This window comes from Polypterus senegalus, chromosome 5 (assembly GCF_016835505.1).
Source record: "Polypterus senegalus isolate Bchr_013 chromosome 5, ASM1683550v1, whole genome shotgun sequence".
In the NCBI taxonomy this organism is placed as follows: domain Eukaryota; kingdom Metazoa; phylum Chordata; class Cladistia; order Polypteriformes; family Polypteridae; genus Polypterus; species Polypterus senegalus.
This window is the reverse complement of record NC_053158.1, coordinates 66,972,890-66,988,424: the sequence shown is the minus strand read 5'-3', so window position 1 is coordinate 66,988,424 and position 15,535 is coordinate 66,972,890.

Here is a 15,535-nt window from a genome sequence, read left to right as displayed (position 1 = left end):
CATCTCCAGGCATGGAAACCACTCGGTAAGTGATTTTGATCACCTCGATAGACATGTTAATGGGGCTACGGTTGGAATGATAAAGGAGATGGGTACCTGAACAATGTAAAGTAAGTTTAAAATACCTACACAATAACTATAATCGTAATAAACGAACAATAAAACAGCGGAGAAGCCGTGGATTAAATAAAAAGGCTGTAGTTATCAGCTGGGAGTAAATTCCGTTGCGAAGCAAGGAAGGGAATGTAGAGACAGGAGCAACGGACGGCCTTATATAGGCAGGCAGCCAACAATGTGGGAGGCATTGGGATGGGGGACCCAACGCCGCCACACGGTGACCGAGCTGCAGGCGATGGACGTATATATGTACGTAAGTAGGATTCAGTTAGCGTTGGGAACCCACGTACCAAATTTCTTGAAGATGAGCCCATAAGTAACAAAGACCGTTGAAAAGTTCAATATGGCGGCCGACAGTTTCGTCATACCACCGAAATAAGTATGTACATTGGTTTCACTTAGCGCAGGGAAGCTGCCTACCAAATTTCGTGAAGATGGGGCCATAAATAAGAAAGTTCAACATGGCGGATGTTGTCAACCGTTATGACCATTACGCGTAGAATTTTAAAATGAAACCTGCTTATCTTTTGGAAGTAAGCTGTAAGGAATGAGCCTGCCAAATTTCCGCCTTCTACCTACACGGGAAGTTGGAGAATTAGTGACGTTGGAAAGTTCAATATGGCGGCTGACAGTGGCGTCATACCACTGAAATAAGTACGTACATCGGTTTCGGTTAGCACCAATGAAGCCGTCTACCAAATTTCGTGAAGATGGGGCCATAAATAAGAAAGTTCAACATGGCGGACGTTGTCGAAATGTTATGACCGTTACGTGTAGAATTTCGAAATGAAACCTGCCCAGCTTTTGTAAGTAAGCTGTAAGGAATGAGCCTGCCAAATTGCAGCCTTCTACCTACACGGGAAGTTGGAGAATTGAGTGAGTGAGTGAGTGAGTGAGTCAGTCAGTCAGTCAGTGAGGGCTTTGCCTTTTATTAGTATAGACTAGCAGAATACCCACGCTTCGCAGCGGAGAAGTAGTGTGTTAAAGAAGTTATGAAAAAGAAAAGCAAACATTTTAAAAATAACGTAAGATGATTGTTAATGTAATTGTTTTGTCATTGATATGAGTGTTGCTGGCATATATATATATATATATATATATATATATATATATATATATACACACACACACAGACACATATATAAACATATATATACATATAAACATATATATAAATATATATATATACACATCTATACACATATATATATACAGTTATATATATACACATATACACACATACATATATATACATATATATATACAAATCTACATATATATATCTACATATATATATATATATATATTAGGTGGGACTCGATTAAAAAATTAATCCAATTAATTAGAGGCTGTGTAAGAATTAATCTTGATTAATCGTATGTAATCGACACGAATTTGCCCCAAATCGCAAATGTTTTTTTTTTTATTTAAAACGGTTTTAGTGGGCTTACAGAATCAAATAATAGACATGGACATGAATATTGTAAACTGAAGCTGTTTTAATTTCTGAAAAAAAGCCTTTAAACTGCATTTGAATTCAAAACAGAAACAAAAATATCATCCCTGGTTAAAATTGGGCAGACTTAAAAATAAAGTGGTAGTTTAAGTACTTTAAGTACATTTTCAGAATAGTATTGTCTTTAAATAATAATAACCAAAATTTCACCATAAAGTGCAGTTTTTCTTCTTAAAAAATAAGTCAGAAACATAAAAGGTAATTTGACCAGCTTACTCTTTAAACTCTGAGTAACATTAGCCAAAATTATTTTGTACATTAGGCTAAAACAGTGTGATCATTGAACATTTTGTAATTAGATGTATTTAGAATTACTAACGGTCACGGAAGTCCAATGATCCCCAGTAAGAGCCACAAAGTCCGCTTTCTGTAATGCATCTAATTTTGCTTGCTTTTCAGTGTGCACAAAACCATGCTTTTATCAAGGCTTCGCTCGGAAGTCGAAATGATCAGTCGAGGAACGCGCTTTATTCCGACTCTAACATTTTTGTAGCTGTGATGTGTGCATCAGTGTAATGGATGTACCAGGAAATCATGCATTGACAAAAGTTCCCGCTTGCTTGGAATTGAAAGTGTGATTAAATGCGTTATTTTTAACGTTATGGAGTACATGCATCGAAGCTTCTCAGCTGTGCTTGTGCTAAGAAAGGGAAAATTTTAAAAATAACGTAACATGATTCTGCTAACCTAATATTTTTCATACGCCCCAAACCAAGGAGATGCTAAGGTAAAATGAATCGGTAGCGCTACATAGTCAGTACATCCCTCTCGAATCGAACCTCAATGTCGGCGTTAGAGGCTTAAGACTCTACAATTAGCCACAGCGTGTGGCTTGTCTATGCTAAAGTATGTATTGTAGATCGGGTATATATATACATTTATATATATACCCGTATCGCAGTGGAGAAGTAGAAGTTATGAAAAGAAAAGGGAACATTTTAAAAATAACGTAACATGATTGTCAATATACAGTAATTGTTTTGTGAGTGTTATTGAATGTTGCTGTCATCAAGGATTTGATTATCATTATTTCTTTCAATCAGGCTCGTATTTGTAGGATGTGTTCAAGTTACATTCCGTGTTTGTCAATCGCTGTAAAGATAAGAGGTTTCATTCATCGATTAGTTCCTTACTGCATCAATAAACAGCTCGCCTTCCTTTTATCTGTGATGTGACAAACTGCATGCACGGGTTTTTTTACACTGTCTTCCTTTAGCAGGACATTCACTTTTTCCACCGTGTGCTTTGTTTCCGCAGTAGCTGCACTTATGAATATGATTCTATGTATAAGACGCTTCATATTTTTTTGCTGCCTTCTCAATTGTGTAATTCGGTTTTGTTCAGCACTCTTTGGAACTGTTGCTTTTGTCTGTGCACTGCCAGTTCACGGAGCCGCTTGGTGTTCTTGCATCGAAGGTTCCCAGCTGTACTGGTGCCATCTCGTAATGTCAGCTAAGACCCGGCACTTAAAACTTTCTCTCGCAGTTTCAATGAGTTTGTGCCAAACACCACCCTGACCATCTCATCTTCCTCTGCATAAGCACAGTCCTTCACACGTGAATATTTACCGGCAGTGTTTGTATTGGATTGCCGCAGATGGACGGCCTTATGTGGGCAGGCACTAAATTACAGACGCTAGTGGTAGCCTATGAACTTAATTTAATATAAACTTATGGTTCACGCCGTGCTTTGTTTCCGCAGTAGCTGTACTTATGAATATGCTTGTATGCATCATTTGCTTCATAATGTTTTTCTGCCTTCTCAATTGTGAAATGGCCTTTTGTGCTGATCGCTGTTTGGAGTTCTTCCTTGTGCTCTACGTACTTACGTAGGAGGCGTGATGATGTCACACGAAACTCCGACCCCACGCCATCTCCAACTCAAGACTCCATTACATTATATGGGGAAAAATAGCTTCCAGTTATGACCCTTATGCGTAGAATTTCGAAATGAAACCTGCCCAACTTTTGTAAGTAAGCTGTAAGGAATAAGCCTGCCAAATTTCAGCCTTCTACCTACACAGGAAGTTGGAGAATTAGTGATGAGTCAGTGAGTGAGTCAGTGAGTGAGTGAGTTCTTTGCCTTTTATTAGTATAGATTCTTGCATTTTAGATTAGTTTGTATAAACTTAGGGGAAATTTAGATGCATACAGTAACAGAAATATAAACCAAAGATACAGACACACACTGCAAATAATACAATCAATATATAAATACATTAATCATAAATGTATATTGTGCAGAAATATCACACTGAAGAGTCTAAGTACTTAGTCTGATATGTTGGGATGAAGCATTGAATTTCCTAATAGCAGCTGGCAGAAAAGATCCCTGGGGGCAATTCTTAGCCCATAGTGGTGGAATGGGCCTGTGACTAAATGTTCTCCAAGAGAGTGCCTCCTGGAAGGTAAAGAGGGTCTTTTTCATAATGGCATCCCGTTTTGCCACCATTTTCTTTTCCACAACCACTTCTAATGTGTCCAGGTTCTGCCATGTGATGAAGCAGGCTTTCCTAAAAAAGTACTGTATAGTGAAACTATTGAGATCAAGTTGCTTCCCTAGAAGATCACAGCATAGAACAATACATTGCCTAAAATAGATTGGGTAAACATCTCCAGCCGCTTGCTGCATGCATGAAAAGACCCGAGTCTCCTCAAGAAGCACAGTCTGTTCTGGCCCTTCTTGTAAGACCAGTCCTGTATGCTGTTTATATGAATTGCCTGGAACCTGTAGATCTGCACCACTACCATGTCTTCCCTCTAAATGGTGACTGATCTCAGAGTCTGTTTGGCACAATGAAAGTCCACCTCCAGCTCCTTTGTTTTGCTGATATTGAGGTTCAGGTGGTTCTCTCTGCACCACAAGACAAAACCACCTGTACTCTGAATCATCTCCATTATTAATGTAGCTTATGATGGAGGAGTCCTCAGAGAATTTCTACAGGGTGGTCCAGATCTAATTATGCAGATTCAGGTCGTCTGGATGACTTTGATTTATGCAGGGACAATTCCAGTTTGGCGCAAAGACGATTCTTCATGTCGTCAATTCACACACTTCTTGATGGTCCGGGATTTTTAGGATGATTTTCTATATAATAAACTTAATAAGTTATAGCGTAATGATAATTGCATAATTAGATCTGGACCACCCTATAGAAGTCGATTGAGTAGAGGATAAACAGGAAGGGAGACAGGACAGTTCCCTGAGGTGTTAAAGTATTAGCCGAGTCCAGAAAGTAGAAAGAATTTGGATACCACATATGTGATATTGTAAGTCTTGCAGGATAGAGATGTCAGTTGGGATTCTGGAGCCTCTTTGGCTTGCATACCAAGCCTAGCAGTGTTGAGGGAGGACTGGACTGACAAGAATGAGTCAAACCTGTTGATGAACTGGTTCAGTTTATCAGCTCTGTTCTTGTCCCCTTGCTAAGCAGAGTTTATAGTCTGTTTGTAACCCATAATAGTCATCATCCTGTTCCAAACTTCCTTCATGTTTGTTATCATTATACTGCATCAGTCTTCAATAACATTTTTCTTGGGTTCTACCAGGAGAAATGTTGAGAAACTTCTTTGCTTCCAGAGATTTCTCACAGGGGTGAGCTTGGTGAAGCACTTAATTAGGCACTAACTGGTTTGTTGTACTAAAACAATATTATATTATATTTACATACATTTTTTCCACACTACTTGTCTGAACAGAACCCCAGACATGCTGAAGTGCCATAGCTGCTGACAAATTCAACACTGGGAATTTCAAATTTCAGCCCTCAGCTCAACCCAGCTGTGACGCTCTTGAAATGGAAGGATGGGTGAAGGCAGCTGCTTTGGGACACTGCCTCCCCAAGGACGCTAGTTGGCAGCTTCCCTGCAGCATAGCGGTGCCCCGGATTCTTGCAGGGCACCATGGGATCTGGAGTTCGGCTTCACAGCCCTGTTGAGTACCGTGGGTGCCACCAAGAGACGCTGCAGGGAGACTGGGGAGACCCTACTGTCTAAAAAACCTAGAAATACTCCAAAGTCACGGGGATGGAAGCACAGAAGTACTTCCGGGCTGAAGAAAATGCAACTTCTCCATCTGACCTGGAAGTGCTGATAAGTCACATGGACAGAAGGATACAAGCACACACTTCCGGGTCAAGGACTATATAAAAGGACTGCTGTGAACCAAGCGAGCGAGCCACATTCGGGTGGAGGTGGATGAAGCTTGTTGGGAGGTGTGGTGGAGAAGGAGAAAGAGAAGGATAAATATAAAGAGAAAAGAATCGTGCTTAGTTATTTGTGGCTGTGGTGCTTGGGGCACTGTATAAGAGGAAAAGAAGAATAAAAAAATGACTTCTTGGTGTGTTTACCCTGTGTTCCTGTGTCTGTCTGTTGGGGTTAAAGCAGGCAACAGTGATCCGTAGCATCCATTCTATGACTATATATATATATATATATATATATATATATATATATATATATATATGCACACATAGTGTATCCTTTTACTTTATTTTTAATGCAAAAGAGTACTTTTTCCTCATATTCTCATTTTAATAGATGGGCCCCAAGGGCTCATTTATACTTCACGCTCAGAACTCGTACGCACACGCATCATGGCTGCCTCACGTTCCCAGCATTCATTTAAAGCGTCTTCTGAACAGGTCCTCAGAAATTAACACAATGTGTGCGCGAGTTGCAGTACCAGCAAAAAGTCGGGGGGCACAGTGTGCTAAAAGTTGAAATGTGACGTCAGAGTCTCTGGTTACTATCTACATGTGACAGAAAGCTGCTTTGAGGATCCTACGAGATTGATGTGCACGCTTCGATATTTGATGAATGGTTCAATGTGGTGAAGCAAAATGCCGACATACAAATGCATTCGTGGAGTTTTTATATTCAAACATCGCATATTTCTGATCGTAATGACACGATACATTTTAAAAAGTCTCACATACCATTTTTGTCTTATTTTTTCAAGCTTCATAGCAGCAACAATGTGCAGAGCTGTATTTGAGCCACAGAGAAAAAAAAAAATTAAGGACATGGTGAAAACGTGCATTTTGTGATTAAAGTGGAAGTTTCAGCTTTAATCTTGAAATGTCCGCTTTAACTTTGTAGTTTACTTTATCATTAAAACAGACCGTCATAAACGTCATCTCAGTTTTTAATCACTACGAGCTTCTTGGACCTGACAGCAGTGGCAAGCAGCAATAGACCACCACACAGAACACATTAAATGTATGATATTCAAACTCTCTGCAAATTTAGAATCTTTAGATGTATACTTGATATCACTTTCATGATGAAATGCATTAAGGTATGTATGTTACATTTTACAGATAATAATAAATAGATACAGATAATAATGAATACTGTTAATAATTACACACATGGGGGTGACACGGTGGCAGAGCGGTAGCACTGCTGTCTCGCAGGTAGTCACGTTGCTGGTATTCCCTGCTTGGAGTTTACATGTTTTCCTGCTGGGTTTCCACACTGTGCTCCAGTTTCCTTCCAAAGTTATACAGATTTACGAATTTGGTGCTGCTAAAAGGACTCCAGTGTATGTGTGTGCTTGTATTCACCTTGCGATGAGCTGAGGCCCCGTCCAGAAATTGTTTCTGCCTCGTGCCCAATACTTGTTGGAATGGACACATCCCTGGATTGATGGATGTAATCATTAAACATCTATTTCAGAGATATTGCGATAATGTGTCATCGGAATTTAATGGGTGTTCCAGGTAATTCTCAACACAGTGAAGCCGAACCTGTTCTCACCATGATAATGTGTCACACTGCCACCTGCTGGATTCCTCCAGATTTACGTAAAGTACGCATGCAAAAATCAAATGCTTGCGCAGCAGGAGCGTCTACTGCAGCATGCGTCGCGTCACATTAAGTATAAACTCGGCCTAAGGCCTGCCCGGTCCAGCAGGTCTGTACCCACCTACATCACAAGTCAGTGGAGTGTTCTCTTTGCAAGTCACCATCTCTTTTGCATTTTTATTTCACAGCACTTATGTATGAGATTTGGGGTAAACTGTAGTACATGGAGGAGACCCCTTGTGGTTGCATGGCTAATGTGCAAACTACACACAGGCAATAACTGGCCATTGGACTTGACCCCAGGATTGCTGTGCTCACCACTCTGCTACTGTTCTTGCCTTAAGTGGCAAACAAAATGGAAGGAATCACGTAAATAGACTTGGCGGTCCTCTGAGATTCAAGCTCAGACTTGTAGCATCACTCTGCCCTTTCAGGTGTCTGTCCAAGCTGAGCTATCATGCCATTTCTTTTGCCTGGTTGATTGATATTTCTTACGACTGACACACACCTGAGATCTCTGCAGCAATGTGCCTTCTCAATTTCCAGTCCTCACTAGCTAAGTGTACTTAATTTGTGTTAGGACCACTGCCAGATCCAGAGGTCTTCAGTTTATTGAAAAACTTTCATTGGTTTTCACTCTTAAAGTTGTTGGTAAATACATTTTGTAATTCTCTTCTTTGAATTCAGCTTTCAATGAAACCCAAGCTAAGGTTTTCCCAATGGCATTGACACACCGTCGAATCAAGCTTGTCCAAATTCACATTTATTTTCCCCTAAAATTTTTTAGGAGGACTTTGCAGGCCTCCTGTTTCCCCATGGTGGCTAGAACAAGAATTAATGGCTGTAATTGAAGTTTCAGTTTGTTCATTGGCTGTCATTCCAGCCACATGACGTCCATCTGATTTTAAAAGGGAGGTTGGCCCACTGTGAGAGGGCACATCATGTGATGGACTGGCACCCTGTCCAGAGCTGATCCCAGCCTTGTGCCCATGTGTTGAAGAGAGTAAGCAGTCCATGGCAGTGCGCATTTTTTTTTTAAATAAAAAAACAGTGAGGCAGAACAGACCCTGTGAGTGTGTGTATGAGAAAAGCTGTGTGGGCACAGAAATTTTTAATGAGCGAATGTACTAATTACGTTTAACGTGTCCACTGGAGGCTAACAAAGCTGTGCCTCATTAGGACTCTATGGGTCGTTTGACGTGCATGCTCTCACTGGGGGTAAAAGGGGTCTGTGGGTGAGAACCCGGGAGCTAAAAAATGTAAGGAAAATAGTGTGCAGGATTTGGGGGAAATGGACTAGTGTTGTGGTGAGGGGGCTGTGCAGTGGGGTGAAAGGCACTCCCAGGGGAGACCAACTACACTGAGCTGATGGAGCATGGGATATTGTGGGCTCCTAGGGACCCTGCAGGCACTGATGCCGGTGTGTGGAAGTCGGAGCCGGGCTGGGTGGGCTCAGTGTTAGTTCAACAGACACTGAAGTGTGGTTGTCAGAACAGGAGCCACAAAAATGGTTGGCTGAAATTGGTGGTCCAGCCCAGATGAGTATACCTGTGAGGGTGAGCTGGGTGGGACAGTGAATGGGGCACTGCGGCTGTGATGAATAAGGATGAACCTGTATGTGATTTTATTTCTGGTTTAGACCATTTTTGAAAGCATTAGTTATTGATGGGTTTCATGTTCTTTAAGAAAACAGTTTTTATGGGATTACTTATTGAGTTGATTTACTGCATTGCACTTTTGTTTTGAAACTATTTGAAAATAAAAGCCAGGGCCAGATTAAGACCCTTAGATAAAGTAAATGAAGTAAATTTGGTGCCCCCTTACACTAGTAATTAAAAATATTTGAACAATAACAAACTAGAAAATAAAATTTTATTATCGAAAATTTGAAATTAAACAAAACATACTTACTGTTTAGTAAGAAGGAAAAAAAAAAATATTTTTGTATGCTTCGTTTTATTTTTATCTTTTTTAATTTTATCCTACATTTTTTTTCTTGCAAACTCTTTAGATCTTCATGAACAATCTTACGTAACACATCTGCTTCTATACATAATAGAGATAAAGCGTCCAGAATATGTTATTTGAATTATTATGTGGCATTCAACAAAGTTACACATTTCATAAACTGAATAATGCAGACATTTTAATTCCCATCTTACTGCTGATTCTAAATCATGTGCTTTTAAGGTGGGGGGACGGGGGGGAACTGACAAGTGCCGTATGAAGGATTGTATGAATTCTAGGCAGGGAGTAGAAAAAAGAAGTATCCGTAAACTACATTATGTAAAAGTGAAAATTGTACAGCTGATTACTATTGGATAAAATTATTGATAACTTTTTTACTAAGAAAGATTTAGTTACAAAATGATCGCAGAATATTCTTTAAATCCTATATTAAGAATGTGTGTAAAAGATTTGCTAAATAATGAACGCAAAAGCCATGAATAAATTAAATAATAAAAATGGTAAAAATTCATGACAGTTAAAGTCATACGGCAATGTAATGCTTAGAGCGGTTATATGCATTAAAAACTGAAAAACTGACGCCTCCATGTCGTAAACCGAACGACTTTAATTGTTATAGTACCTAGGGGTCGTGAAAATTGTCATATCAAAATGAGACTAGGACCAAAATTTCCATGAAAATCTCTAGTTTTTGATGAACAAACCAAATTCCAAAATATCAATTAGTGCAGATTTTGTTTCAGCTTTTTTGACATTTTTTACATCTCATATTTAAGGATGTTTTAGGTCTCAAAGTGACTACAAAGTGGATTAAATGGCTACAAATGTTCATTTTATCTGCCATTATTCTAAGGACTACAAATTATTCTCCTGCCAAAACCTGTAGAAACTGACTTTTACCCCAAAATTGATTTAAAAATTTATTTTGTGTGGCACTGCTTTTCGAAAGAGTTTTGATTGTGTTTTTATCATTACTTGAAGAGAAAATGGCATCTAAAATTTTTTAAATTTTAACGTTTGGGGTCGATTTTAAAGGGTTTTTTTTAAATGTAAAAACCGTAGATTTACCATTTTGATTTAATTTATTTATGGCTTTTGTGTCAATTTAGCAAAGCTATGTACACATATTCTTAGTACAAGATTTGAAGAATATTTTGTGAAAATTTTGTTAATAAATCTTTATTAGTAAAAAAGTTATAAACAATTTTATCCAATAGTAATCAGCCGTACGATTTTCACTTTTACTTAATGTAAATGAATTTAAAAATATCCAAGAGTAGAATTAAATAGACTTACTAGAATATTTTTTCCTCAAACTGGGAAGATTTTTTGCTTATGCTTAAAACAGAAAATAACACTTTCTACGCACAAGAAATTTATTTTAAGTTAAATAACAGATAATTCACGAAACACAATAATTACGTGATAATTTTAATCAACAATTAACTATTATTTAAAAATATAAAACATATTGTTTTGAATTGAATTAGTTTAACAATATTTTGACATAACATGACGTTTAAGGGAATCACCATGAAGCAGGAATTCTCCATTGTAGATGGCACCAGTATGCAGAACACACTGTGTAAGGCGCCATCTACGAACAGTGACGGCATAGGGAGGTACAGGGAGGCATTATTCATTTTTCATTAAATTTTGCAAATGGCTACAAATTTAATTAATTTAATTATTTATGTGATAAATTCGGCCATGAAATATTTTTGTGGTGCCCCCTTTACCCTTGATGCCCTAAACATGTGCTTACTTTGATTATACGGTTAATCCAGCACTGATAAAAGCACTAAGCACTTTGCAGCGACCCTTGCTTGTTATCTGTCCTCATTGCCCAGTCAATCTTCAGTTTCATGACTATTGATGTCCTGGGTTCAAGGGCGTATGCCAGTTGCAGACAACTTGGGCATCGCGGCCTAAATGCTGCAGTGCTAAGTAGAATGGACTCTGATTTTCATGATTTTACTACACCAGCAACATAATAAAATTTTGTCCACACTTAGAAGTTGCAGCCCTGCCTTCCACTCATTTTGGCCCCTGTCCCATAAGTTGTCTTCCAGATGCACAATAAAACTTTTTCCCCTCATTCTGCAACACACCATAACCAGATATGTCACTTCTGTAGCTTGATATAACATGTCTTTCAGTTATCTAAATCATCTGCCAAAGAGATATGACAGCTAGTGGAGAAAAATCCGTGAAACAAGCTGCAACTGGCTGCCCTTTCCCTCCCCCAGGCATCAACCATTGCTCACAATGCCACTTGGAATCCAGCCGCTTCGGTTCATTAATCAAATACCTAGTACTGTGGCTCTGTGTTTCTTAATATTACTCTGTAATTTCATATATTTGTTAGAATGCCTTTCATTGACTATCACATATAAAATAATGAATAGTTGTCATTGTGCTGGACAAGCTCTGCTTAGTCTTGGATTCCTGCCTTGCCACTTATGCTGGCATTGGCCTCCTGTAACTCTTAAAGCTGGTATTGAAAAATGAATGGATAAGCAATGAAGCCAAGCATCACAGCAGCGCAGGCCTACACTTGCTGACTGAAATTGACAGATGTGACTAAAATTCGTCATTGCCCTTTTTATGCCAGCTTTGTTAACTTAGTCATGTTGTCTTACTCTTTATTCTTCCCTCATTTTTAATGGCTAATATATTATTACCAGTAACGGCGCACTTGTGCAGTGAATACACTTGACTTGAGCATTCATAGTTTTCATCCTGTTTCTCTGTATGTTTAGCATTCATTTGCTCAGAGGTTGATGTGCTTGCTGCTTCCTGGGCAGCTCTTCTTTTCTCCACCCTAGCGACCCACTGCTTCTCTTCTTTCATCGGCATCTTTTCACGTTAAAACTGATTAAGTCAGTGTTTGTGTTGCAATTACTTAGTATGTTTTCCGTAATTTTGCACTAAAGCTGGCACTTAAGTCTTCAATCTGCCTCAAGAATGATTTAAGATATGAAGAGGTAGAGGAAGTGACAGCGAAGGTGGTAGGGAATGAGAACGGCGCCTCTACACCCTGCTGGGAGTCAGGACCCTATGTGATGGTGGGTTGAATCGGTTGGTTGAATTAAAATACCATCTTTAAATGCCATCACTGTGCAAATACAGCTTTATTATTATATACTTATTTTACTGATGCCTTTATCCAAGGCAGCACAGAAAATTTATGATGCAGTTGGTTACATTTCTTTAGTTTTTCCAATTGGATCACAGGCAGATGAAGTAACATGTTCAGGGTCACACAATGTCAGTAGCCAGATTTGAAACCACAACCTCAAGGCTTGAGGTCCAAAGCCTTGACAACTACGCCACACTGCCTGCCAAAATAAAAAGATAATCCTGTCCATTACATCACGTCATACAAAATTGAGTTAGGTGGAAATATTATTTTATTTTAAAAAAGGGGACAGTGTGATGATGATGAGCTGGTCATCCCAAAACCATTTCATCCAAAAAAGTGGTTTCCAGTGAAAGCATTCAAAAAATGAATGTTTCTAAAAGTCGGAATTAGCAAAAGCTGCCCCAATTCATGGTGTTTATAAAAAATGTAATGATTTACTCCATCAGGTAAAAGTATATAATAAACAAGAATAATTGTGTCAAATATTTGAAGTATTAAAATGTGTGCTTTAATTTAACCGCTTAAAATATAAACATTGTTGATTTGTTATTTTTCACCCTCTGATAGAGGTCCATAACAGGCTAGATTAGTAATAACAGATCAAAAACTAAAAATAACATCATATTTGTAATCATTAACCTTGAAATAGTTTAAAACAACAAGCTATAGGTATATTTTTGAAATTAGTCATTTGTGGCTCTTAGGACCACTAGTAAAAAAACAAATATCAATAATATTGTGATATTTGTGATCAGCATCTTCGAACTAGCATAAGGCTACATACCACACACCTCTATTACTTATCACAATTTTTTCATAGTTTTTGTGAAAATTAGCAACTTTGACCTCTTACATCTCATTAGGGGTGAACCCTTGGGCTTAGTTGATGTGGCATACACAACCTTAAGTCCTTTTTATGGATTTTGCTAAAGACACCTATTGTTTACTGTTTATCATTAATGGAGCAACTTCCTGCAGAAAATATGATCCAAAATGGACTAAAATGAGGGTGGTTCAGGTCCAGAGGGGCATAAAATAGGGCAGAACCTGAAAAGCTTGTCATCTTGCATAACTAGACATCAAGACACGTTGAATGGTATACTGTATATCATATGTGGGAAAAAAAAACCGAAGTGATTTCCAGGCATTAATAAATAATTCTTCTGAATGCAAAAGGCAGAGAGAGTAGCCTGGCTTTAAGACATTAATTCATTTTCCAAACCAGTGAATTCAGGCAGGTTCTACAAGATGGGGTAGTTGGGCATCACCTCTGCCAAGGGTGTATGCTTCTCCAGTTTTACCCTTTCTTAACTGTGACTTGAGTCAGAGTTGCCTTCTGTGATGCCTTCTACAAATACAGTTTCGACATTTGGTTTTCTTTAAGTGAAAATATTTTGTACACTTCTTCTGAAACAATGAGGGGGCCTCACAATGTGAAATGGCTCAGGTCTCATCTGAATCGCCTGCCAGCAGAGGTAACGCTTATCCTAACACATGAGTGACTGAGCAGCATCCACATTCCTTAAAGAGGAAAAGAAAACGTCATGACTGTACTTTAGGGTTAAACACAACAACTAAATAAATGTCTACTCTGTCTGCCGGCCCTGTACACTCTCTAGGGCAACTTTACTGCTAGATGAAAATGGATATTTCCCAAGGTGCTTATTATCACAAAAACTACCATGAAGTCAGTTTATCTACAGTGTCTGATGGTATTAGGCACATCTTGAAATGCATGACATATTTGAAGATGTATTTAAGTTACCATGTATTATCAGATATTTACAACAAATGTTTACAGATCTTCAAAAGCATTGCGAGACATCTCAATTGCTCATTCGACTTTCTGCAGTTCTGCTCCATCCTGTCACATGAAATCCATGCTAATTTAATTGTGTCCTGTTGAACTTAATTCAATCACTTGCCCTAATTGAGTTTCACAGAATGCTTTCAGCAGATTTAAATAACGACAAAAACCTCGGGACATTTCGACAAAACTAATGAAGAGATTAGAGAAAACACGAATAGGACATTTTATATGCAGCACTGAGCCTTTTTTGAGGTCTACTTCAACTTTATATTGCAACTAGCTGTGTTGCTTTCTAAGACAATGGAAGTCAGTTCAGGTACTATGGCACTAATGTGTGGGCTGCAGGAAAGTACTTACAGAATGAGCAAAGCCTATTTGGACTGCAGTTTGAATACTACACTGGTTTTTTACACTTTTGATGTATCTTAATGCTGAAGGCACTTTTCAGATTTTGTGTCCATGGGGTACCTACTGCAGCAAGTTTGAGGCTGTACTGGGACAAAATGTCAAAAATGTTATTATGTAAACTGGCATTGTAGAACAACTTCTGCTAAAGACAGTTGTTCATATTTTGCCTGCCCACGGTAATGCACTATGGTAACTTTGAAACCCCTCTTTAAATTGGGGCACTCTAAGGGCCAATTTATACTTCACACTCAGATTGCGTACGCGCCCGCATCATGGCTGCCACGCGTTCGCAGCTTTCATTTCACACGTCCTCTGAGCAGGTCCTCAGAAATTAGCGCGATGCGTGCGCGAGTTGCAGTACCAGCAAAAAGTCGGGGGGCGCAGTGTGCTAAAAGACGGAACTTAATGTCAGTGTCTCTGTTTACTATCTACATGTGACAGAAAGCCGCTTTGCAGATCCTACGGGATGAATGCTTCGATGTGGTGAAGCAAAATGTCGACATACAGATGCATTCGTGGTACTTTTATATTCAAGCGTCCCATATTCCCGATCGTAATGACACGATACATTTTAAAGGTCTCACATACCAACCTTTGTGCCGTCTTTTTTTTTTGCAACTTAACAACATCAACATAATGTATAGCGCTGTATTTGAGCCACTGAGAAAAAAATAAAGGACACGGTGAAAACGTGTATTTTGTGAGTAAAGTGGAAATTTCAGCTTTAATCTCGAAATGTCCACTTTAACCTCGTAGTTTACTTT